Source organism: Callithrix jacchus, chromosome 4, assembly GCF_049354715.1.
Source record: "Callithrix jacchus isolate 240 chromosome 4, calJac240_pri, whole genome shotgun sequence".
In the NCBI taxonomy this organism is placed as follows: domain Eukaryota; kingdom Metazoa; phylum Chordata; class Mammalia; order Primates; family Cebidae; genus Callithrix; species Callithrix jacchus.
The window spans coordinates 18,144,586-18,169,537 of NC_133505.1; the positions used below are offsets into that span (position 1 = coordinate 18,144,586).

Below are 24,952 nucleotides of genomic sequence, written 5' to 3' on the forward strand. Positions count from 1 at the left end.
CAAAAACCTTAGAAAGCTGATATGAGCCGTGTGTAGATGAGGAAGGTATCAGCTCTGCAGGACAACATTCAGTCACATCCTTCCCCATGGCAATGACCTTCCTTTTCTTCGTTGGCTGCCTGACCAAGGAAATGTAAAATAACAGGATTGCATGGATGGTTTTTGAGAACATTGTCATCAGTTTGAGTATCATTATTGAAACAGGTTCCAACTGCTAACATCTTTGAGATAGATGTGTGAGGGAGAGTGGATCAGGCTTTCCTTTTTTCCTGCTGGTATTTGTTTTTGCCTCAGATGGTATTCCCTGCTTGGTAATATAAGCCTTGACTTTGTGATCTGTCTTCCTGCAATAATTCTTTGGTGGAAAAATCCAGCAATACAGCCAAGAGTTAGTTCTTCCTCTGGCTCCATGCACCTGGCCCAGAGATAACAGCTTGTAGGGTTAGCAAACACTTGTAGGCAAGTTACTATGTTAGCCACTCAGGACTCTTTCTCTAGTGCTAAGCCAATGGGGCATGATTCTGTTTCCAGTTTAAGACTGCTGTTAATTTATGAATAGTGGAGGGGGACTGTAACTTGGCATGGGAAACAACCGATAAGCTAGTGTACCAATCTTCTATATTTTTAGAATGTAAGATGGTGGTGGTGCTGGAAGTGAACAGTAGCAGAATTGAGAAAGAAGTGGAAGGATTTAAACTCTCAAAATATAGACAAATCCATTCACTGAACTTCTCACAGAGACTCTGACAGAGATAATCACACGTCGTCATGACAGAAAATATCATTTGTATCATTTACACCACTGAGAATTTTGCTGCAGTAAGTAGAAAAATCCAAGGCACTAAATTGTGTTAAGACCCGGGGCATGTTTCAATTCTACCTTGTATTATCTGTAAGGCTGCGGCATACGTCTTAACATCTGCATATATAATATTGCCAACTTCATGGTATTTCAGAATCAAGTTTGACCCTTTGTGCAATGTTGATGCGAAAGTAAAATGGTGCAACTGCTATGAAAAATAGTATGGCAGGTCCTTCAAAAATTAAAGATAGATTTATTATTATATGATCTGGCATTCCACTGCTGGGTATACTATAACCAAAAGAATTGAAAGCAGAGCAACAAAGATATCTTTACACATCTATGTTCATGGCAGCATTATTCACAATAGCCAGGAAGACACAGAAGGCAGCATTATTCACAATAGCCAGGAAGACACAGAAGAAAGCCAAATGTTCATGAACAAATGAAAGAATAAACAAAATATGGTGCATAGGTACAGTGGAATACTATGCAGCCTTAGAGAGAAGGAAATCCTGTCACATGCTATAACGTAGATGAATCTTGAGGACATTGTGCTAGATGAAGTAAGACAGACACTAAAAGAAAATTTCTCTAGGATCCCACTTACGTGAGGTAAAGTAGTGAAATTCATACAAATAGAAAATAGAAGGTTACCCAGAGGTTGCTAGAGGGAGAAATGGGAATTCACTGTTTAACTGGTATAAAGTTTCAGTTCTGCAAGAGGAAAAAGTTTCAAAAATCTGTTTCACAATGATGGAAATATTAAAATATTTCACTAGCACCTGTTCCCCCAAACCTGTTATACTGATAAGTTCTCCACTTGTTATTTCTGAGATTTGGGTGCACCCACCACCCAAGCATTCTACACTGCACCCAATGTGTAGATTTTATCTCTCACTCCTCTCCCACTCTTCTCCCTGAGTCCCCAAGTCCATTTTTATTCTTATGCCTTTGTATCCTCACAGTTTCATTCCCACTCATAAGTGAGAACATACAATGTTTGGTTTTCCATTCCTGAGTTACTTTCACTTAGAATAATGGTCTCCAACTCCACCCAGGTTGCTGCAAATGCCATTATATCTTTTTTTTAATGGCTGAGTAGTATTCCATGGCATATATATGTCCACTTCCTGATTTGTGGGCATTTGGGCCGGTTCCATATTTTTACAGTTGTGAATTGTGCTGCTATAAACATATATGTGCAAGTGTCCTTTTTATACAGTAGATACTCCTTTTCCTCTCAGTAGATACCCACTAGTGGGATTGCTGGATCAAATGGTAGATGTACTTTTAGTTCTTTAAGTAGTCTCTGTACTGTTTTTCATAGTGGTTGTACTAGTTTACATTCCTACCAGCAGTGTAAAAGTGTTCCCTTTTCACTACATCCATGCCAACATCTATAATTTTTTGATTTTTAAATTATGGCCACTCTTGCAGGAGTAAGGTGGTATTACACTGTGGTTTTGATTTGCATTTCCATGATAGTGATGTTGAACTTTTAAAAAATATGTTTGTTGGACATTTGTAAATCTTCTTTGCAGAATTTTCTATTCATGTCCTTATCCCACTTTTTGATGGGATTATTTGTTTTTTTTCTTGCTTATCTGTTTGAGTTCCTTGTAGATTCTGGATACTCATCCTTTGTTAGATGCATGGTTTGTGAAAATCTTCTTCCTCTCTGTGGGTTGTCTGTTTACTCTGCTGATTATTTCTTTTGCTATGCAGAAGCTTTTTGGTTTAATTAAGTCCCATCTATTTATCTTTGTTTCTGTTGCATTTGCTTTTGGGTTCTTGGTCATTAACTCTTTGCCTAAGTCCATTTAGAAGAAGTTTTCCAATGTCATCTTCTAGAATGTTTATGGTTTCAGGTCTTAGATTTAATTCTTTGTTTCATTTTGAGTTGGTTTTTGTATAAGGTGAGAGATGAAAATCCAGTTTCATTCTTCTATATGTGGCTTGCCCATTATTCCAGCATCATTTGTTGAATAGGATATCCTATTCCCACTTTATGTTTTTGTTTGCTTTGTCAAAGATCAGTTGGCTGTAAGTATTTGGCTTTGTTCTGGGTTCTTTATTCTGTTCCATTGGTCTATATACCTATTTTTTATACAAGTACTATGCTGTTTTGGTGACTATAGCCTTGTAGTATAATTTGAAGTCAGGTAATGTAATGCCGCCAGATTTTTTCTTTTTGCTTAGTCTTGCTTTAGGTATGTGGGCTATTTTTTGGCTCCATGTAAGTTTTAGAATTGTTTTTTCTACTTCTGTGAAGAATGATGATGGTATTTTAATGAAAATTGCACTGAATTTTTAGATTGCTTCTGGCAGTATGGTTATTTTTATGATATGGATTCTATCCAGTCATGAACATGAAATGTGTTTCCACTTGTTTGTGTTATCTGCGATTTCTTTCAGCAGCATTTTGTAGTTTTCATCACAGAGGTCTTTTATCCCCTTTGTTAGGTATATTCAATTCTAGGCAAGGTTAAACCCTTCTCCCATGATCTGGATTTTCAGGTTCCCCAGTGAGGATGTTGTTTGAAGATGAATATCACCCCACACACACTGGGCACTCACAATTTCTTGGCTATCTCTCAGAGTTTGCAGCAGCAAGCTGCTTCTTTCAAAGAGTCTGTGAACTCTTTTGGTTTTCCTGGTATGTTCCTGCAGTAGTTCTTGGAGCAAAAGTTCACGAAGTGAGCCTCCATGCACTGTTCTGTCCATCTGAGTGAGAGCTACAAGTTAGTGCTGCCTCCTATCTGCCATTTTCCCTGGTATCTCTCCAGTGAAAGTATACTTAACACTACTGAACTGTACACTTAGAAATGGTTAATATGGTATATATATGTTTTTGTTGACACACACAAATAAAATAATTTAAAAGCAGGAACGATCCTTTTTCCTGCGTATCTCATAGGATTGATGTGATGTGAGGATTAGATAAGGTAGTGAGTCTGGGCATGGTGGCACAAGCCAGTAATCTCAGTTATTCATGAGGCTAAGGGAAGATGGTCGTTTGAGCCCAGGAATTTGAGGCTGCAGCAATGAGCCGTGACCCTGCTACTGTGAGCCATGATTGTGCTACTACACTCCAGCCTGGGTGACAAAGTGAGACCTTGTCTCTAAAAATAAATACATACATACATACATATACACATACCTACATACATAAGATAGTGAGTGCACATATGACATGATACATGGCCAGTGCTAATTATTGCAGCCTTTCTTGTGATAGTAAATGACTGGAAACAATGCAAGGGCAACATAATACCTTTTGTGTAAGAAATAGGAAAACGTGAATCTGTATTTATATATTCTTATATTTTCATAAGTAAATTCTGAAAGGATGCTGAAGAAACTAAAATATTCATCTGTAATTAGGAGGGGAAGATTGTAGTGAGAGTGAGAAAGAGACCCTTCACTATTTCCTTTTCGGGATTGTTTTGATTTTTGAAATATGGGAATATATTGCCAATTTTTTAAAAAGGCACTATGTGAAAGAATTTTAAGAGCTACTAAGTATTATATATGAGCAAAGGACATTGTTATTTTTATAATAACATATCAAAGTATTATGTGCTTTGCAGATGTTTAGTCAATCAGTAAATCATGAATCAAGTACCTTTCTACTGCATGACATACCTAAAGTAAAAAGATTTAATTTAGCTCCTCTTCCCCATGTTTGTGTAAAATTGGGTAGTTTTTATTTGAAATACTCTTATTCACCTCCACGCCCCCTCCCAAATCTCCCCTGTGCTCAGATAGTTTGATTCCTAAATTTCAGTTGGAGGTGATAGTCACCTTTCCATGACACATGTCACTTCATTGAGAGCCCGACCTGGTATAGCAAATAAGATTGGCTAGGCAATCGTCATCCTGAATTTTCAGTGCTATGTCACTCTTCCTTTAGCTGCACAGGGTGGAAGGGAGGGACTGTCTCTCTAGGGAGAGTTGAGCTATTCTTTGATCACACAACAGAACCACAGCTGACGCCAGTCTAAGATGTAGTATCTCCTAGGAAAATGTTGGCAGCAGGGGTCAATTTTGCCTCCCAGAAGACATTTTTGGTTATCATGACTTGGGGGTGGGCTGCTACTGGCATCTAGTTGGTAGAGGCCAGGGATGCTGCTAAATCCTGGAACGTATGAGACAGTTCCCACAACCAAAAGTTATCCAACGCAAAACATCAATCATGCTGGCAAGGTTAAGAGACTCTGTCTAAGGAGAAAAAGCATTTTACCTGAGGTCCTTTGAATACCAGAAAGCCTTTAAGATGTCTAGGAATGACTTGTTAATGGTGAAATGTCAGGACCACAGCAATTGGTGGTGGGATCTCCAGCCAGAAATCCTCTCTGGCTCTTCTCAAAACATATCACTGTGTACGTCCGCTCAGTCCTCCGATTCTTCATGCTTCCCTTGCTCACAGTAGGCTGATGATTAATGGATTCGTTTGCTTGTTTTCACCTGTAATGGTACAAGGCATACCAATTCCTAACAGTATGAGACCTGTTTTTCCAACAATGCCACCCTTAATATGTGTTCTGCCACCTTGAATAGGTAAGTTTCTAAGCCCCTCTCCTGCCACCTCTAACCTGACCACTCTTTTCTGTTTTCCCAGCATGGCTTGCACGTATCTTTAGTCTTGCATGCGTTGCATTTATGTAGGTTTATGCGTCTGTCCTCTCAACTGTGGTGTGAGCTCCTTAAGAATGTACTCTTTTCTTTCCAATAACTTTACATATAGTAAATTCTCAGTAAATATTCATTGAATCAGTGAATGAATTCAGCTTTAAAATACGGGGAAAAAATTGAATCCAAAGAGAATAACTATATAATACATTTGGTTAGATAGCTAATAAAACCACGTTTTTTTTTTTTTGTATACACCTTTTCCCTCAATAACATGCAGTTAACCTAAAACAGCCCAACTTTATGGCAAAGCAGTTATTTTAAAACAGCTAATCTTTATGGGAAAGCAGATATTTTATGATGGTGATAAGCATATCTCTTCTGTTGATATGAGTTGCCATTTCATTAATTTTTTACAGCTTTTTTCTTAAGTGTTTGTTTAGCTCTCAAATAATTGAGTGTTCATTTTATTCAAAGCACTATATTGTGTGTTTTAAAGAAACAAGAATATATTATACATGGCTTATGGACTTTGAACTGCGGTTGGAAATACAAAATATCCTACATTTAAAGAGGTAAATAATAGGTGAATAATATAAGGAGAACATTTAAGTAACAAGTAATATAGGTGCAGAATTCTGTTGATATTTAGAAGGCAGTTATTAATGAGAAAAGGTTGTTTTTGTCATTGCTGATGAAGGATAGTTGGGCTTTAATAGGTAGAGTCCCTTCTGGACTGGGCCACAGAGGAATTGGATGCATGAGGAAGAAATCTGTAAGTGTGTTGGGAAACACAATGAATAAGCCAATGGGGCTGGACTGCATTTAGGAACGCTATAGTGAATATACCAAATGAGAAATGGTGGGCCATACCTCTACACAGGGTGCCTCCCACTGTGGGCTGAACCTAATTCCATGGAACTGCTCCATTGCAATTGCTACATTGTTATCGGTCAATATGAAAGGATGCTCTAAGATGAGGACCTGAGAAAGTGGACCTTGGGTCTACAGCTATCGTTGTTGAAGTGTGGTCCCTGGAGCAGAGCAGGGACCACATTGGTCCTGGGAGCGTGTTAAAAATAGAAATACTAAGGCTCCACCCCAAACTTATTGCACCAGAAACTTTTGGGGTGGCATTGGCAATCTGTGTTTTAGTAAGATTCTAGTTGATTCCAACGCATGCTAAAGTTTGAGAAACACTGATTGTATCAGGCCATTCTTGCATTGCTGTAAAGAAATACCTGGGACTGGGTAATTCATAAAGAAAATAGATTCAATTGGTTCACAGTTCTGCAGGTTTTACAGGAAGTGTGGTGCGGGTACCTGCTCGGCTTCTAGGGAGGCCTCAGGAAACCTGCAATCATGGTGGAAGGTGAAGAGGGCGAAAGCACGTCACATGGTGAAGGGAAGAGCAAGAAGGAGAAATGGGGGAGGTGCTACATACCTTCAAGCAACCAGATCTCATGAAAATTCACTAACAATCACAAAGACAGCACCAAGGGAATGGTGTTAATCATCCATGAGAAATCGGCTCTCATGAGCCAATCACCTTCTACCAAGCCCCACCTCCAACACTGGAGATTATAATTCAACATGAGATTTGGCAGGGACATATATCCAGAATATCACTGGTCTATAGTGAGGATGTCCTTAGGGTCATTACTTATTACTTTCCCGGTACCATCTTTATGAGGACTTAGGAGACACATTTCTTTCTGGTACATTTTCTTGAGCATTAAAAAAATAAACAATTGACAAGCTGAGAGGCTATGAAGATGGAAATTTGTGAAAGAAGTAGTGCTCTTATATTTGGCCTCATCATTTGGGCCATTTAAGTATAGTAATGATACCACTAATTGGAATTAGCAGGAAAGGGAAGTAAGCCAGGAAGAATAAAACTGCTGAATGTTTGTATGTATATTTTTAAAGATTCTAAATAAATATAGTTGCCTACAGAAAAATAAATAAATAAACAAAAAGACCGAGGAAGGCAGTATATTAGGTAACCGGTCAGATTTTCCTTTTTCTCATTGACTGCCAGAAAGCTAGGGGTCACCTCAATGTCTCCCATAACAGCATATATTATGATATACCTTGTTCTATTAGCCCTTCTTTTTGGTGTTATATCCCTATATGTTTTCTCATATACTTTTAATTTATAAATCTTATTGTTTTTATGTGTGTTATGTTATTCAATTAAAATATAAAGAATATGAATATCTTAGTATTAAAATGTTATTGTTTGTTATGTGTCTGCAAGTCTGTCTAGGATGAGGGCATTTGACATTCCAGTTTGAAATAAAATGTTTTTTTCCCCCCTATTTTTACACCGTCAATCCCCAATTCATTCCCATCTCTGGATTTAACTGGCTATGGAACATGAAGTAAAGAAATTATAAGCAGGAGTAATTTTTAGGTTTTCTGTGGCCTCCAGGGCTTGAAAGAGCCTATATGTTTGAGAAGGCTCTGGAAATCAGGCTCTGGACCCCTCAGTCACTCCTAAAGCATGCCTTACCAGTTGGCTTTTGTGCATACTTCATGGCTGTCTTGGAAATGTTATCCCAATTGCACAATAGTTATGTTCCTAAAAAGGTTGCATGTAAAGTGAACCACATGTATATCCTAGGCCAATATTTAAAGGTATCTTATGATGAATCCTTTAGTACTACAAGGAATTGGCCTCATTTGCAATTTATGTTTTGAAATCATATTCCCTGATGTGAGAATTTTTACACAGTGTGATTTACCCACACATGGCCCACAGTATTCATAACCTACTTATACTATCAACCAAGGTAAAAGAGTTCCCTTACTGTGATGGGGGAAATTTTTAAGATAGATTAGAGGGAAACACTGGGAATGAAAAACCTCAAAATTAGGAATACAAGATGATGCTTCTTCATTGGCAAAAGTTGAGTCAGGAGATCAATATTCTTTTCACAAAATCAAGCCCATTTTGTGAAAACAGAGTTAAGTCAAACCACACCACTGCATATTAGGAATTTTTGGAAACACAGTGGAACATTCCAAGATAAAATATTAGGTCACTTCAGGGCTTGAGGTTGAGTGGAGTGAGCTAACTTGGTCCTCCAATTATTGTTGTTTTTGGAGAGCTAAAACATGTACTGGAGCAGGAAGAGCAGTGGAACAGATGTCAGGAATCATGGATTATTTGTTCATTCAACAAATATTTACTGAGTACCTACTATGTGCCTGGCATCATGCTAAATCCTGGAGACATGGTAGGAAAAAAATGGGCACATGTCTTGTCCAATAGAGTCAGTATTCTTGATAGTAAACTTTGCTCTGTTGTCCTGGGGCACAGAAGTTTTGGTCTAGTCATTGATCTGCTCTGGCCCTCCATTGCCTTTTTTTTTTGAGATAGAGTCTCACTTTGGCATCCAGGTTGGAGTGTAATAGCTCGATCTTGGCTCCCAAATTCAAGCCATTCTCTGCCTCATCCTCCCAAATAGCTAGAACCACAGGAGCACACCACCCCTGGCTAATTTTTGCATTTTTAGTAGAGACAGGGTTTCACTCTCTTGGCCAGGCTGGTCTCGAGCTCCTGTCCTCAAGTGACTCACCTGCCTTGGCCTCCCAAAGTGTTGGGATTACATATGTGAGCCACCACACCTGACTTTGGTTGCCCATTTGTAAAATAAAGTTGCTAGACTGAATGCGCTAACTCTAAAGTTTCTTCCAGCTCAGGGTGCTTTCGATTCTGTAATCGGGGAATGAGTACTTCTTTGATGATGTGAAAGGAATGACAGGTCCAGAGTTTCTAGAGTTTTAGGGTAGCAAACTGATTGAAACAGGTTTGGGCTCTGCAGAATTTGTCTTAACTCTATATTTCCACAGCTGAGATAGTGCTCAGTTGAGGTTGAGCGCCACTTAAGAGGGTGTGGCAGCAGAGAACAGACCGAGGCTCGAGTCTCCAGCCACCTCCTCAGCACTGTCTCTGCTTTTGCTTCTATCTTTCTTCTTTTCTTTGTGTCTTCGTCTGAGTCTGTTAAGTCAGAGTTAGTTCAGAGAAGGAGAAAAATAAACTCACTCAGTTCCTCTTTGGGGGATAGAAAGAGAAGAAATAGTGGCCTGTCCCTGCTTCAGAGTCAGTTACCAAAGAGAGATGAAAAGCCAGTGCAACCTGAACCTATGTCATCCTGATTGTTGCCTGGGTCCAGGAGGAGAGAAGAAGGCCTAAGGAGCTTTCAAACAGGGCATGGACTCTCCTCTCCCAGAGCGCACAGAAACCTTAGGCTACAGGTATCCAAGAAAACCTTGGAAGCCACAATGACATCCTAGCTACTCTACGAGGACAAAAAGTTTCTGATTTTCAAAGACCTTCAGGAATAATTGTTACATTCCTAACCATACATTTTTGATGTTCAACAATTTTTTTTTTGAGGCAGTGTTTTACTCTTGGTGCCCAGGCTGGAACGCAATGATGCCATCTCAACTCACTGCAACTGCCTCCTCCCAGGTTCTAGCAATTCTCCTGCCTTAGCCTCCCAAGTAGCTGGGACTACAGGCATGCGCCACCACACTCAGATAATTTTTTGTATTTTTTTTTAGTAGAGACAGAGTTTCACTGTGTTGCCCAGGCTGGTCTCAAACTCCTGAGCTCAGGCAATCCACCCACGTTTGCTTCCCAAAGTGCTAGGATTACAGGCGTGAGCTACCATGCCCAGCCCATAATTCTTACTATCATAAATCTCATCCTCTTGCTTGACCCAGTCTCTAGTTCTGTAATTCCCTTTGATTTTCTTCTTCTTTCATTTGTTTCACTGACTAAAGAAAAGGGAGCCCAGCGTATGCTTTTCTCCAGTTAAACACTGTACATCACACATGTGCAATGTCTGGAAACAGTAACATAGCTGAGCATGGGTGACCTACAGGAGCATGAATTTTGTTGCAAATTCCAAATGATTTTCTCCTGCCATGTTATTTTTTGTGTGTGCTGCCTGGAACATGTCCTTAAAATCTTCACTAAGTTTCTCCCCACATTGAATAAAATCATTCTGAATTTTAATTTCCTCTGTGTCAACCTGGGGTCATCCATTAACATAATGAACTCATATATGGTCTTGGTGCCATCACTGACTTGCTGCTGAAAAAATGAAACCCCTACAGACCTAGGACCTACCCAAAGATATCACTTCCCAATGTTACCACATTTCTTTCCTGGACTCATTTGCACTTCATAGCTTTCTTGCTCAGGAATTACATTGCTAGTCTCTTCGGCTATGGACATCTGTTTTCTTAACATTAATTTCATGTTCTTTTTCATATTCCCCAGCTCCCTTATGCAGAGGACGCGCCTTGACACCAGAGAGCCTGGCTGAATGTGCTTATTTTTAATTCTTTCAAAGATTTGTGAAACCTCTTCAAATCTGTACAAATATCACTGATTTGCTGAGATTCACTGGGGACTTATTACATAGCATGCAGACAGCTTCTGCATAGGAAAAGCACATTGTGTTATGTTTGTGTTTCTTAAATCCAAGAGGATGAATCAACTCCACAAAATATTTAATAAAAACAGCAACTCATTAAGGAGCCGGTTACTTCTAGGCAAGTGTCTAGGAGATACTTTTGCCAGTTGGAACAGAACATTTTGTTTTAGATGGTAGGTCCACTCTGCCGCTTTTGTCTGTGTTTAGCAAGCTGACAAGCATAAGACAGAGTCACAAAAGAATAGTAACTTATCAGACAGTTCCCAGTTAGGCAGATGGTTCTCTTGACTATTTTAATGGGCTTCCTAACCTGTGAATGACTGCTGCCATTTTGACAGCAACTAAAAGATTTCTGTTCCTCTCATTTTCACACCAGATGTAGAACTCAAATAGAAGTCCTGTATTTACCTCAACTGATATTATTTTGGGGGGTGGTCAAAACCAGTTAACAGGCAGGTTTTCTGCACACTGGAAGATATGACGACAAAGGCATGAAGGGATCTAAACACTGGTCTAATGCCACACAATGAGTCATCAGACAACCGAGGAAATGAATTCAGCTGCTTGCTTCATGATCCATGGCTCACCATCTCACTTACACAGAGTGTACTAGAAAGAGACACAGCTGGGGTTAAATTGCAGCTGTCACCTGTAGACAACTGGAACTTAGATAAGCTACTTCTCTGAGTTTCTGTTTTCTTATCAATAAAAGTGTAATGATAAAACCTATCACAGAGAGTTGTTGTGAATAGCAATAAAGAAATAATATGTGGACGATGAGAGGTGCATAGCTGAATGCTCAATGATGGTAGCTACTACATTAACACATTTCCTCCTACTACTTATTTTTCTTAATGATTTCCGCTTTTAAATAAATATGTAAAAACGAAACCCCAAGCATTGCTAATTAGCTTCTAGAGGTATAATACTACATACATAAAAGACACAGGAGCTATCTGGTAAGGCACTGTAATGAGTACGGGAGACCTTGATCTTGGGTATAAGCCCCAAACTCATTCAAAGCAGATACAAGAATGCAAGCCAAGGTTTCTGGGTCTCTCCTCTCTATCTATCTTCACATATGCTAAGTTTCCAGTTACCACTTATTGCTGACATTATACTGTCAAACTTAACTGTCTCTATCCTTTCTTCTACTACATATTATTCTTTATAGATGCTTTTAACATCTAAGCTTTTCTCTATTTCGCTTGTTCATTTCTTGTAAATACATTAATCCATGAAACTGGTATGTCTTTTTCAGTTGATGAGGTCATGATTTTAGAATTCTATATCCCAGAGAAGTATTTCACACTATATTCGGAAATAATCATTTTATTAATAATTCATATTTCTGGGTTCCAACTTGTATCAAATGAGTCAATCTCATTAGTGAAGGTAGGAGGGTGAGAATGCTTGGAAGTTATGTTTTTCACTGATGCCCACAGTAGTCCTTCCAATCTGACAGCTTTAAGAAGAAATATATCCTCCCAGGCAGCCATACTGAAATCTTAAGTCTCAGAGAGCTGGGTGAGAGAATATGGATGAATCCATGCCAGTTCACACCTTTCCCAGAAAGTATGCTCTCCAATGTATGTCCTACAGTTTTGGGGTAGGAGGAATCATCTTTTTACTTATTGGACAATGTTTCATGAAAGCTTTAGAATTTATACATGATAATCTTACAAAGAGTTTTACTTTTTGCATTTCATATGCATATAAATCATTATTAAAGAAGATTAGCATGTAATCCCAGCTACTCAGGAGGCTGAGGCAGGAGAATTACTTGAACCTGGCAGATGGAGGTTGCAGTGAGTCGAGATTACACCACTGCACTCCAGCCTGGGTGACAGAGTAAGACTCCATCAAAAAAAAAACAGGAAATTAAAACAATAAAAATCAATAAAATTCTTTCCTTAAAATTTATATTGGTTCCCTTCGCTGTTGCCGTTATCCACCTTTTGATGTTTTACCTTGTCCTTTTCAACTGCTGACCTCTATGCTGGACACTATCTCTCAGGAAAGAAACTAGTCAAACCAAGTTGGGGACAAGAAGAATTTAATACCTCCATGTTTTTCAGGGTAGGGAGCCTGAGAATCTACCTGGCTAGTGATGCCAATGTGCAGCATGGCCTATCCACACACAATCCCATATAGGATAATATTTCCATAGAGGTGGAGTCAAAGGTCTCTTTCAAAGGCGTACATCACAAACTTTTCAGGCACATAAAAAATCATGAATATTCCATAAAGTTAGTCTTTTCGATTAGTGTCTAATCTAAACAGAATTCTCAAGTTGGAGGGAAACAAATGTGTAACTACTACTTAACTAGGTCCAGGTGGACTTTGAAAAATGTCTTATCTCATCTGAAAACATGCTGTCACTCTAAATAAGTTTGCCTCTAGAGTTTACCGAAGCCCATTTTACCAATGAGTTACACTGGACCTCAAATGGTAAGCGCATTACCCAACTGCCTTTGATGATGGATAATTAAGAAGGGATTTGTTAAAAGCCACTGTTGATAAATTGATAAGGGTCAATGCCAAAAAGAAGCAGCACATGGAATCAAGCCTGTCTGGTTGGCCAACATCAGCTATGCCAACCAAATCATTGTGTTCTGCTAGAAGAGCCAGAACAATAGAAGAACTTATCCTGAGGAGCAGACCACACACACCTCTTCTGCTGTGTGCGCCACTAAAGCATTCCATTCACACATAACCAAAAGGCGAAATTTTATTTTCAAACATTTCTAGAAATCAGCTTATGCCATTTTCTCCAGCAGGGATAACAGTCAGCCATGCTGGAGAATATTAACAGTTCTATCCAGTCTCAACAGAGGCTCATTGTCTCAGGATAAAAACATTTGTTTAAATATTAAACAGTGAAATTTCGCTGGGTCATTAAAGCCCATAAAGAAAGAACAGGACGGAAATTCATTAATAATCTTAGACTTCAGCCAAGTGAGTGGCTCAGATGACATTTGTCTCGGTGGCATGTCATGCCCCCAGAGGAAGCCCTGCACATCACGCTCCCGGAGCTCTCACACAGTGTTCACAGGCCTCTCGTGGTACGTGCCTTTCTCCTCATAAAACGTGCAGATGCTGAGTAACATCAATCACTTTCAGTTTTCACCGGGATTGTCCTGAATAACCTTGAGACTCTAGATTCTTAATTTCTACTTGCCATAGACAGTGTTTTGATTTGGGAAATATATGCTGAGTAAAAATGCTTCTGAAATCAAATGCAGCTCAGTTAAAATGTACCAGGCCTTTTGTTTCTTTGTTGGTTTTCTATTCAACTCAATTCAATTCCAAAGTATTGTTGGGTACACACAATGAGTGCATCCTCTGTTTAAAAGAGTTCAAAGTGGTTCAGAAGGATTATCTAACAAATATGCTACATGTTATCTAGTCAAAAGGAATGCCTCTCTAGTTAATATGTCATTCTAATCCTTGACTTTCTTCTGAGAGGGCTTTACTAATATGGCTATATCTATCACCAAATCCATGACTGATACATTCTCAAGGTCTTCTCAAAACTTCTAACATTAAGTAAAGAAGAAAAATGTCAGGTCATGCTTTCAAATAAGTGACTTACCCAAATTTGTAACTTTCTCAAATATGGATGGATGGCATTTTCAGTAGAATACTGAGCCTTAGGCAGAAAACTGAAACTGGATCCCTTCCTTATACCTTATAAAAAAATTAATTCAAGATGGATTAAAGACTTATATGTAAAATCCAAAACCATAAAAACCCTAGAAAACACTTAGGCAATACTATTCAGGACATAGGCATAGGCAAAGACTTCGTAACAAAAATAATTGCAACAAAAAATAATTGCAACAAAAGCCAAAATTGACAAATGGGATATAATTAAGTTAAAAAGTTTCTGCACAGCAAAAGAAACTATCATCAGAGTGAACAGGCAACCTACAGAAGGGGAGAAAATTTTTGCAATCTACCCATCTGGCAAAGGTCTAATATCCAGAATTTACAAGGAACTTAAACATATTTACAAGAAAAAGACAACCCCATTGAAAAGTGGGCAAAGGATATGAACACTTCTTGAAAGAAGACAATGATGCAGCCAGCAAACATGAAAAAAATTTAACATCACTGAAAATCAGAGAAATGCAAATCAAAACCACAATGAGATACCATCTCACACTAGTCATATTGGCAATTATTAAAAAGTCAGCAAACAACAGATGCTGATGGGGCTGTGGAGAAATAGGAACACGTTTACACTGTTGGTGGGAATATAAATGAGTTCAATCATTGTGGAAGAACAGAATGGTGATTCCTCAAGGATCTAGAACCAGAAATAACATTTGGCCCAGCAATCACATTACTGGGTGTATACCCGAAGCAGTCTAAAACATTCTACTGTAAAGACACATACACACGTTTATTGCAGCACTGTTTACGATAGCAAAGACATGGAGATAACCCAAATGCCCATCAATGATAGACTGGATAAAGAAAGTTTGGTACATATACACCATGGAATACCATGCAGCCATAAAAAGGCATGAGATCATGTCCTTTGCAGGGACATGGGTGAGGCTGGAAGCCATCATAGCAAACTAACACAAGAACAGAAAACCAAACACTGCATGTTCTCACTCATAAGTGGGAGTTGAACATTGAGAAAACATGAAACAGAGAGGGGAACAACACACACCAGGGCCTGTTGGGGGGGCGTGGGTTGAGTGGAGGGAACTTAGAGGTTGGTTCCAATAGCTGCACCAAACCACCATGGCACACGTGTACCCTATGTGACAAACCTGCACGTTCTACACATGTAACCTATTCTTGTTTTGTTTTGTTTTTTAGAAGAAATAAAGATTAAAAGAAAAAGAAAGATACTGAGATAAAGACTATGGCTTCTTAAATATGGTAAATAAAGATAGTATGTAGATAACATTGGTAAGAGATGGCTACTGTGCTCAAAGCACTACAGCCGGGCATGGTGGCTCACACCTGTAATCCCAGCACTTTCGGAGGCTGAGGCAGGTGGATTATGAGGTCAGAAGTTCAAGACCAGCCTGGCCAACATGGTGTAACCCCATCTCTACTAAAAATACAAAAATTAGCCAGGTGTAGTCGGGGGGCACCTATAATCCCAGCTACTTGGGAGCCTGAGGCAGGAGAATCGCTTGAACCTGGGAGGTGGAGGTTGCAGTGAGCCAAGATCTCTCCACTGCACTCTAGCCTGGGTGACAGAGTGAGACTCTATCTCAAAAAAATGAAAAAAGGGGAGCTGTGGTGGCTCCGGCCAGTTGTCCTGGCGCTTGAGGAGGAGGCTATAAGTTCAAGGCCAACCTGAGCAACATAACAAGCTCTCATTGATTAACAAAAAAAGAAGAAAAGAAAAAAGAACAAAAAGAAGAAGAGATACAGTACTTACTGTAGAACCACAGCAAGCAAAGAAATGAAATTGCATAGGTGGGAGATTAGAAAACAAAATTAAAACCTAAACCATGTTTAAATACGAACAAATTGTAAATTTGTATGTAGCTTTTAACTGTAACAACTTGAGTTAAATGCTAAAGATTGAAGAGTGCCATCACATTAAGATTTTTATTATCCAGGATGTTTGGAGAACAGAATGTTTTAGCTAAGAGAATTGTGCTAAGTTCACCTAAAGTAGATTTGAATGATATAAAATATACTTATCCCTAAAACTGCATGAAGGAGACTTGAGTCTTTTATCATTTAGATGATACATTTGGAAGTTGCAAGTAGCCTCAGGGTTAATATGTGAAGCATTGGAAATTATTGAGTATAATATATAGACTGATAAATTCATTTTATAGTAACACTTTTATACTATTCTGTAAAGGGCCAGGTAGTGGATAATTTCAGCTTTTCAAGACCTGTGCTCTCTGCTGCAAATATTTAACCTTGCCATTGCAGCTTGAAAGTAACCACAGATAATACATAAATAAATGAGCATGTTCAATGAAATTTTATTTGAAAATACAGGGAGAGGACTGGATTTGGACTGTGAGCAGTAGTTTGCCAACCACTTCTATAGAAGATGATTTATGTCAAGAAATTCCTTAATTTTATACAATATTACATTAAGGTTAAGGGTTAGAGCCTTGGGTAGCCTTAGGTGTCATTCCATTTTGGAAGCTGTGCATCTGACATAAATAAACTCCAGATATGAAAAAGCATTGCAGTGTCTGTTGTCAGGCTTTTCAACCAGTAAAAGGTGATTTGAGATGATCTTGTTCAAGCAGCTTTATCTCTTTAAACCTTAATTTCTTTATCCGTAAAACGGGATAACACCTATCCAAAAGTGGTCGTGAAGGGCTATGAGCTATTGTTTGTTGAGGGCTGATTTTACTTAGGCCAGCTGGTTCCCTTGGATTTGGGGCTCTTCACTGTCGATGTTAAGTGTGAAATAGTCTCCAGAGAGTCTTTCTAGCTTCTGTCATTTGGATGCCACATATGTGGGGATTGTTGTAAATCACTAGGATGAGAGACATCACCACTAGCTTTCCACTCCCCAGGTCTCTTCATTCTACCTTGATTTTCCAGGTATAATAAAACTGTGGAAGTTTCTTACAGTGAGTGATTATTTCTTAAGAAGAGTTTAAATGGCTTCAGTTATTTGGTTCATTAGGACAATAAACAACTGCAATTGAAGTCCTCACGTGGGAATCTTTCTTCGTGTGTACCACTGTGTTGAGGCATGGAAGCCATAGGACACAGGGTCTTGTTTGTAAAGTGATGCTATTTTTTGCCCTTTTTACCCTTGGGTTTATCTAGACATAAAACACATAAAAGTGACTTATGCAGTCACTTTTAGCCAGGAGGCAATTCATAAAATGCCTGGATAGAAAATATGAGAGAGAGAGAGATTGAGATGAAGGGTCGTGCCATGTTAAGGATCCTTCCAGGTTACCTGGTGCTCAAGGTCATCCCTTCAAGACCATCACACTCGGCTGTCCCTCAGATTGGGTCACTTTACTTCCTCCTGACCCCCATAGCACTTAAACAGTGTAGTGTAATTGCTTGTTTTCTTGTTTCAGGTCTTAGCACAGTGCCTGGTGCTTCGTAGGGATTCCATCAACTTTTGATGAATGCCCATTAGAATAAATATCATCAATGATAGTAAGTAAAAGGACTTGTACAAGAAAGAACTGGCTGGGACAATATTTAAAATAAAGAGGAGTCATTGCTGTGAGGAGAGTCATTGTTAAATGCTGCATTTTATTTCAGTTGTAGTCAGCAGACCCGGACCCCTCCTGTAGTATAATTCTATTTCAAAAAGTAAAATAGAATCAGCAATATCACAAAGAAATGATAAGGGGCTAATAGGGACAGGGGGAAGAAACTGCCCTAAACCCTTTTGTTTTTTTCATTCCTACTTAATTCATCCCATCTTAAGCTGCTTCCCCTTCTGAGGAAAGGAGCAAAGATGCTTGAGCATCTTCCTTTGGTTGCTACTTATCTAGATGGGTGGTAAGTCCATTGGGCAAAGGTCACGTCTACACTCTACAAACCTTTCAAAAATATTTACTTTCTAGGTGGGAGCCAATCCTTGCTCATAAACCTGACCCACCAGAGAAAAGAATGCAGAGTCTGCAGAAACCAACCAGCTTCTTCCCCTGTGCTCATGTTAAACTTTCCACCCTGATGCCAGACCACAGAGAAAAGCCGCTTCCTGGAAATTGGGCAGCACCGAAATGACCTTCAGCCAGTGTTGCCTTGGAGACTGCTACAGTGTGTTGGAACCAGCCACGGGGCTGCGTGTCTCTGCTGCTGACCTCACCGAAGGGAAGGGCAAGGTCAGGAGGCCACAGAAGAGCCAATTCTGTGTGGTATGTTGATTTGGACAAATATGTTTATCCATCGAACTTCTGTTTTCAGGGCTTCCATTTTCTAAGTAAATGCTCTCCTCTTCCAAATTGTAACACAGTTGCTTTCTGTTCTCAGAAGGCTTGTCCCACACCAAACAGAAGAGGTCCATATGATTGAGACTCTGGGTTTGGGGAGACCGAACTCCCCATAGCAGTGAGCTGGGCACTTGAGGGGTAATCAGAAGCTAGCAGTGGAACCTGGCTTGCCTTTCTTTCATGCCATGCCAAGACCCCTCAAACTTCTTCCCTCCATACCTTAAAAGAAGACTGGGGCTGGGGCGGTGGCTCACACCTGTAATCCTTTGCAAGGCCAGAGTGGGAGGATCACTTGATGCCAGGAGTTTGAGACCAGCCTGGGCAATAGTGACACCCTGTCTCACAAAAAAAGAATAAGGCATGGTACAGTGGCTTATACCTGTAATCCCAGCACTTTAGGAGGCTGAGGCAAGTGAATCACCTTAGGTCAAGAGATCAAGACCAGAAGTCAAGAGTTCGAGACCAGCCTGGCCAACATGGTGAAACCCCATCTCTACTAAAAAATACAAAAATTAGCTGGGCATGGTGGCTCATGCCAGTAATCCCAGCTACTCAGGAAGCTGAGGCAGTAGAATTGCTTGAAGCCAGGAGGTTGCAGTAAGCTGAGATCGTGCCATTGCACTCCAACCTAGGCGACAAAGCAGGACTCCGTCTCAAAAGAGAAAAAAAATTAGCCAGGTGTTTTGGCATATGCCTGTAGTCCCAGCTACTCAGGAGGCTGAGGTGGTAGGATCAACTGAGGCCAGGAGTTCAAGGTTACAGTGAGCTATGATCTCACCACTGTACACCACCCTGGGCAACAGAGTGAGATCCCCATCTCTAAATAAATAAATGAATAAATAAATAAATTCATAGAATAAAATAAAAAATAAAATTTCACTTCTATTGCCTTGCCTCAAATAAGAACTTGGAATGCTCAGCCTAGCCGGCTGTACTATGGGCTTTTAGGTGCTTAGAATTTATCCTTAAGGAACAAAGAACTTGCTATTTACCAGATAGTAAAGAACACTTCAAGTCCTTAAACATTATTTTTACTGTAAGGGAAGCACTTGTCAGCCCCCCAGTCATTTCAGATATGATTTCCGAAAGGGACATTCTTTCATTCTTCTCTCCTTACAGGCATAAACATTCTGCATTTTAAACTGGAAACATACAATGTTATCTACTTCTGGTGTCTTATGTAACTTTCCAGGAATGCTGAAAGACTTTCCGGGCTCAGTGAGGTTGGGAATGGGGGAAAGGCAGAGGGGGCTGGAGGTGGGGGGAGGGGCAGACTCCAGTGAGGAGGAAAAAAATCCAGTTTTTCCATACATCACTACTTTGGCTGTTTGTGACAAGAAGTTATTGCAATTAAGATACAAGCCGGATGTGTGGGCTAAAAAATCTCAGCTGATATCACAAGCATTTATTGATAATGAAAACTTGGAGGAAGAGATCTGGAAAATTGTTGTCTTTAGTGGTTTCCTATGCAAGTGAACAAACCATATGGATTAATTTTTTTAAAAAGTGCTCTACCTCAACCAGGAGAAGAAAAAACTGTTTTGCTGTAAAAAGAATGTTTCTGTCAAGTCTTAAGTGTCAATCCTCTAGGTTAGTGCTTTGCACACACCACCACATAAGCACATTGTCTTGCTTTAAACAATCATTTTGGAGTTGTTAAATGACTTGGGCCAACAGCCTCAGCGTTAAGAATAAGGGAGCAGCATTCAGAGTAAATCAGCATATGTAAATCCTTGATCGAATGAGCCACTTTAACACAACCAAACCTGAATTAGCCTATCAGAATAGGTAAGTAACTCCTCCACATTTCATGAAGTACAACGGGTTTCATTTGAGAATATGCTATTTTCAAGCAAGACATTAGCAAGAAAATGCCGAAAATGTGTCCTGAAATATCTTTTGCAAATGCAATGTAAAGGTAATCAGAATAATGAGTGAAAAGGAACTCGCAAGAGACTAGTTCACAAGTATTATATAAGGCAGAAGATATACCTCAGATAAATGCTAAGCAGAGTTAGAAATCCGGAAATATTAATATCATGCAGAGTAGAGATACAATGATAGAGAAAAGAAAGGGCATGAAGCTTTCTGGAGAGTTAAGCTTTAAGATATTTACTCAAAAACTAAATAGTGCATAAATGAGCCTTCATAAATATGCACTTACCACATTCTTTTCTGTCTTACTAAATAAAACACTTTGGAAATTACCACGTTCCCGGTTTTTCTTGAGTAACCACATCAGCATATTTTCTGCATCATCCTGTATATTGGGACTAAAAATGTCAGGTAGACTTACAACCAATAAAACAAAAATTGGATACAGCTGGCTCCTTGAAAGGCACTAATCTATACACAGATGTTGTCTGCTGGGTTATTGATACATAGGAACTCAGGATTGTACAAATGGGGCACTTATCTCACTAGGACTTTGGTCAGACTTTAAACAGCTCAAATCTGCAACAGCTCACATACTCTCTAGAAATCACTCAGGTAACTTGTTGGAGTTGGAACAAACCTGAAATTACAATAAGAATTTAGGTTGCTTCTGGGAGACCTTCCAATAAAAGCTGAGAGCCAGAGAGTTAAGATGAATGGCCGTAGCTTGTGTCCATTCTAGTTGCAAAGTGGCCCATGTTGGATTCACCTGAGTCATAAGAAAGGGTAATGCCTTCCTAGAAGACGAAATGCGTACCTATGAGGAACAACAGTGAAGCTCCTTTGTCCCTGGAGAACTCATCAGAAGGCACTCAGTGGAAAGGGCCCATTCACACCATCTGCTCTTGGCAAAGGGTGGGATGGTCTACTCTATCTTTGCTTTCTCTCTGGTCACCCACAGTCCTAAGTAGGTAAGTAGGCCCCGTCTTCTGTCTGGACCTTGCTGACAAAGCTGTGTGTGCAATGGATGCAGATGACGAAAATAAATTGCTTAGCTATAAAGAGATTCATGTATGTTGTAGACAAGTGAAAAGACCCAGTAACTGGCACACTGGGACTTAATTCAGTTGCATTCTGATGAGGACTTCTGTTTCCCTGGCAACAGCAGCTCTGCAGACATAAAACTGAATTCCCTCCAATGTTATAGAGAAGTGCACATAAGTGACTATAGAGGGGATTTTATCCGGGTATGCTTGCAAAAATCTTCCTGTAGCTTCCCTCTAATGGAGAGAAAGAGGAGATTTATAATATTTTCTAGACATGGAATGAATAATTACAGTTTAAATGCCCTTATCCCAAGTGTTGTTCTACTATTTCTAGAGTGTTTTTTAGAGGGTTCTTATGAAAGTTTCCAAAACAAATTAACCATTAAATGGGCCAACCCATTAGTGCGACTCCTGCCGCACTAATTAGTCATTTTCTATATATGCATGCACAGAAGCATTTATATGTGGATCATACTTTTAAAAAAACTGATGGGAGGGAAGATTCTGCAGTGCTCAGTGTCTCACTTTCACCTACATAATATAATTTCTAGAGAAGGAATAAATGTCAATAAAACACCACTCCTTAATTCTTCCTACTCAATCTGCTCCTTATTGGACAAGGACCACTACTTAAAATCACACTTGTTCAATATGCTCTGCTTGCCTTCTCTAATATCTAGTCTTGGGTTTAGAGAGCAATTTATCATGTTGATTTTAATTTATTCTATTTAATTTACATTATACCTGTGGTTAATTTTCTATCTCATCACAGAATACCAAAATTGAAAGCAACCTTAGATACTGTCTTCTCCAATATTCTTATCTAACTAAAGTACACATGCCCTCTACCGTCCATTATTCTGGACAGACATGTAATTTGCAGCACGACGCCCCCAGTGGTAGGGAGTCCACTTCCCTTTTTAGCAGCTTTAATTTTTAGAGGGTCTTCCTTGCATTGAAGTTTGGCTGTCTGAAGAGTTGTACAGAATAACTGCTCTCTCTTTCAGTGAAGATTATTCATTTAAAGACAGATATTGCAAATCTTACTCCTTCTCTTCCCTTTATATTATAATTTTTATAGCAGTTTTTAATAAAGTCTAGACAGGACTAATTCTAGAAGAAGTTGGGATAAGTATATACTTGCCTCAATTTTTAGAAATGATAGCTAGTGTTATTGGAGCCAATTCTGTCCCTCAGATTAGGACAATGGGGACAAGCTAAATTATTCTTTGTTTTATAATGATGTAAAGAGACAAACACCACCCCATCTCCCAAAGGTTTGCATGCTGCTTCTTGCAGTTTGGGAGGAATCACCCTGGAATGAGGCCTGCTCAGAAATTGGGCTGAATAACCTCAGAGAGTGGTAGACTCCTAAACTGCAAGTCAACACCACGCTGATGCAAGAGAATAATCAGTACTGGTATCAGGTAAGACTAAATGTAACAGCAACAACAGTAACAAGAATTTACCCTTGTGATTTCCCGCAGTGGCAACTCAATCCTGGGTAAGGCCTGTGAGAAGGATCCAGGGTGAGCTGTCAGAAGGGCCTCTAGAAATACACAGGCTCTAGACAGAAGCTCCCCATGGCACCAAGACACAGGTGCAAGGCTTCCATCACCTTCAGGAAGTCCTCAAGAAAGAAGACTTTTCCACTGGATGTAAATGCTGCTGCAGACATAATTTTTTTTTAAAAAAGGATGATTGGAATCTATACAACCATGAGGCATGAGATTTTCTTTCTTTATATTGCAGAGTGTTTTTTCCCTTGTTGAAGAAAAGCTTCTCAGTATTAGTCATTAGGGAATTATAAGTGGAGATCTGTGTTCTTACTTCTTTTTGACCACAAGAATGTGCTGATACCTCTAGCACCAATCTCACTTGCCAAGAAGGGAAAATGCAAATCTTGCCAGACAAAAATGTCACCTCCACTCCATCCCACCTGGGTCAAAAATAATCGTCTCCTCTTCTGTGTATGTTGACATCATTTTTAGAAGAAGTGGTGATTCCCCCTCTTGTACTGGAGTTAGTGGGGAGTGTGTGTTTCTCTTTCACTGGCCTGTCAGTATCTTAAAACTCCGTGTTAATTGCTTGCTTGCATCCGCCAGCAATTTCCCAGCCTCCCTTACACGCAGGCTCAGTTGCTAGCTTAGAAGAGTTTTCTTCCAAAGACCAACTTTCTCTAGAAGTGGTAGTGGATTCCAGGAACCTCAATGAGAGAAAGTACCCACGTAGCCCTGAGGGCCCGGAATGCCTTCCAGAATCAGCTTTTCTGGAAGGGAGGAGGGACAGAATGTCCCTGAGGTTTTAAAGAGATGCTCATTGAAGTAATAGGCAACTATCAGCGTAACACAAAGCATTTTCATGAGTTTAGTATACCACAGATAATTTCGCTTTATTATCAAAAAAATTAAACTGTAATGGACTTAGTGGTATTTAAATATTTTTCTCGTGAATGATTATATGAAATGTGACATGCCTAGAAAGAGGCAGAAATGAGTCAACATTTTGTTTTCCCTCCATATGAAATAAGTCGGGGGAAAAAATGTAAAATTGATCTTTATATAACACGACATCCTTAATCGCAAAGATTTTTGTATTTAAAAATATGTGAATTTCTAATGTGTATGTACAACTATGAACTAAAAGGTTAAAACTTTAAGGACAAGCATTCTCCCTAACATCGACCAGAAAAAGAGAAAGCTCAGACAGATCTGCAAGATTGGAATCAGAGTGATTCTGCTCCATTTCCGGGTAGTCTAAGGCCTAACAATTGTAAGCTCAGAAAGTTTCACACTGAACGAGACAGGTTAAATTTCACCCCGTGGAGAATGACCAAATCCAAAAGGATGACAGGATTTGCCATCACTTTAAAAACGAATCTCATGGATTTGGACTTCTGGCCTCTAACAGACATCAATTGTGTCCATAGAATTTGATGGTAACTCCACGTTGTAGCCAGTACAGAAAATATATTGTCCAATAAAGTTCCCAGAAATGAACTCAATGTGTGGACTCTTCAACATTCTATCAGTTTGACCAATGTTGCATCTGTATCTTTTCCTGAGCCACTGACTCAAGGAGAGACACCCCTAAAGTGGAGAACATGCCTACACATGGAAACACACAGGAGGACACACATTTATATTCACTTTCAAAACACAAAACAGTGCAATGGGAGAACCAATGTCTGACCAAAGAGTTTACGTTTTGTTTTGAGAGATGCATGTTTCT

General features: G+C 39.4%; 1 long non-coding RNA gene across 1 annotated transcript in view; it reads right to left on the bottom strand.

The window, feature by feature from the left end:
* The window catches only part of LOC118152773 (uncharacterized), a 96,059-nt gene that overhangs the window by 43,457 nt on the left and 27,650 nt on the right, over nt 1-24,952 (bottom strand). The window contains exon 2 of the long non-coding RNA XR_004741591.3: nt 5,049-5,272. This is a non-coding gene — a long non-coding RNA (uncharacterized LOC118152773). The remainder of the gene's footprint in view (nt 1-5,048; nt 5,273-24,952) is intronic.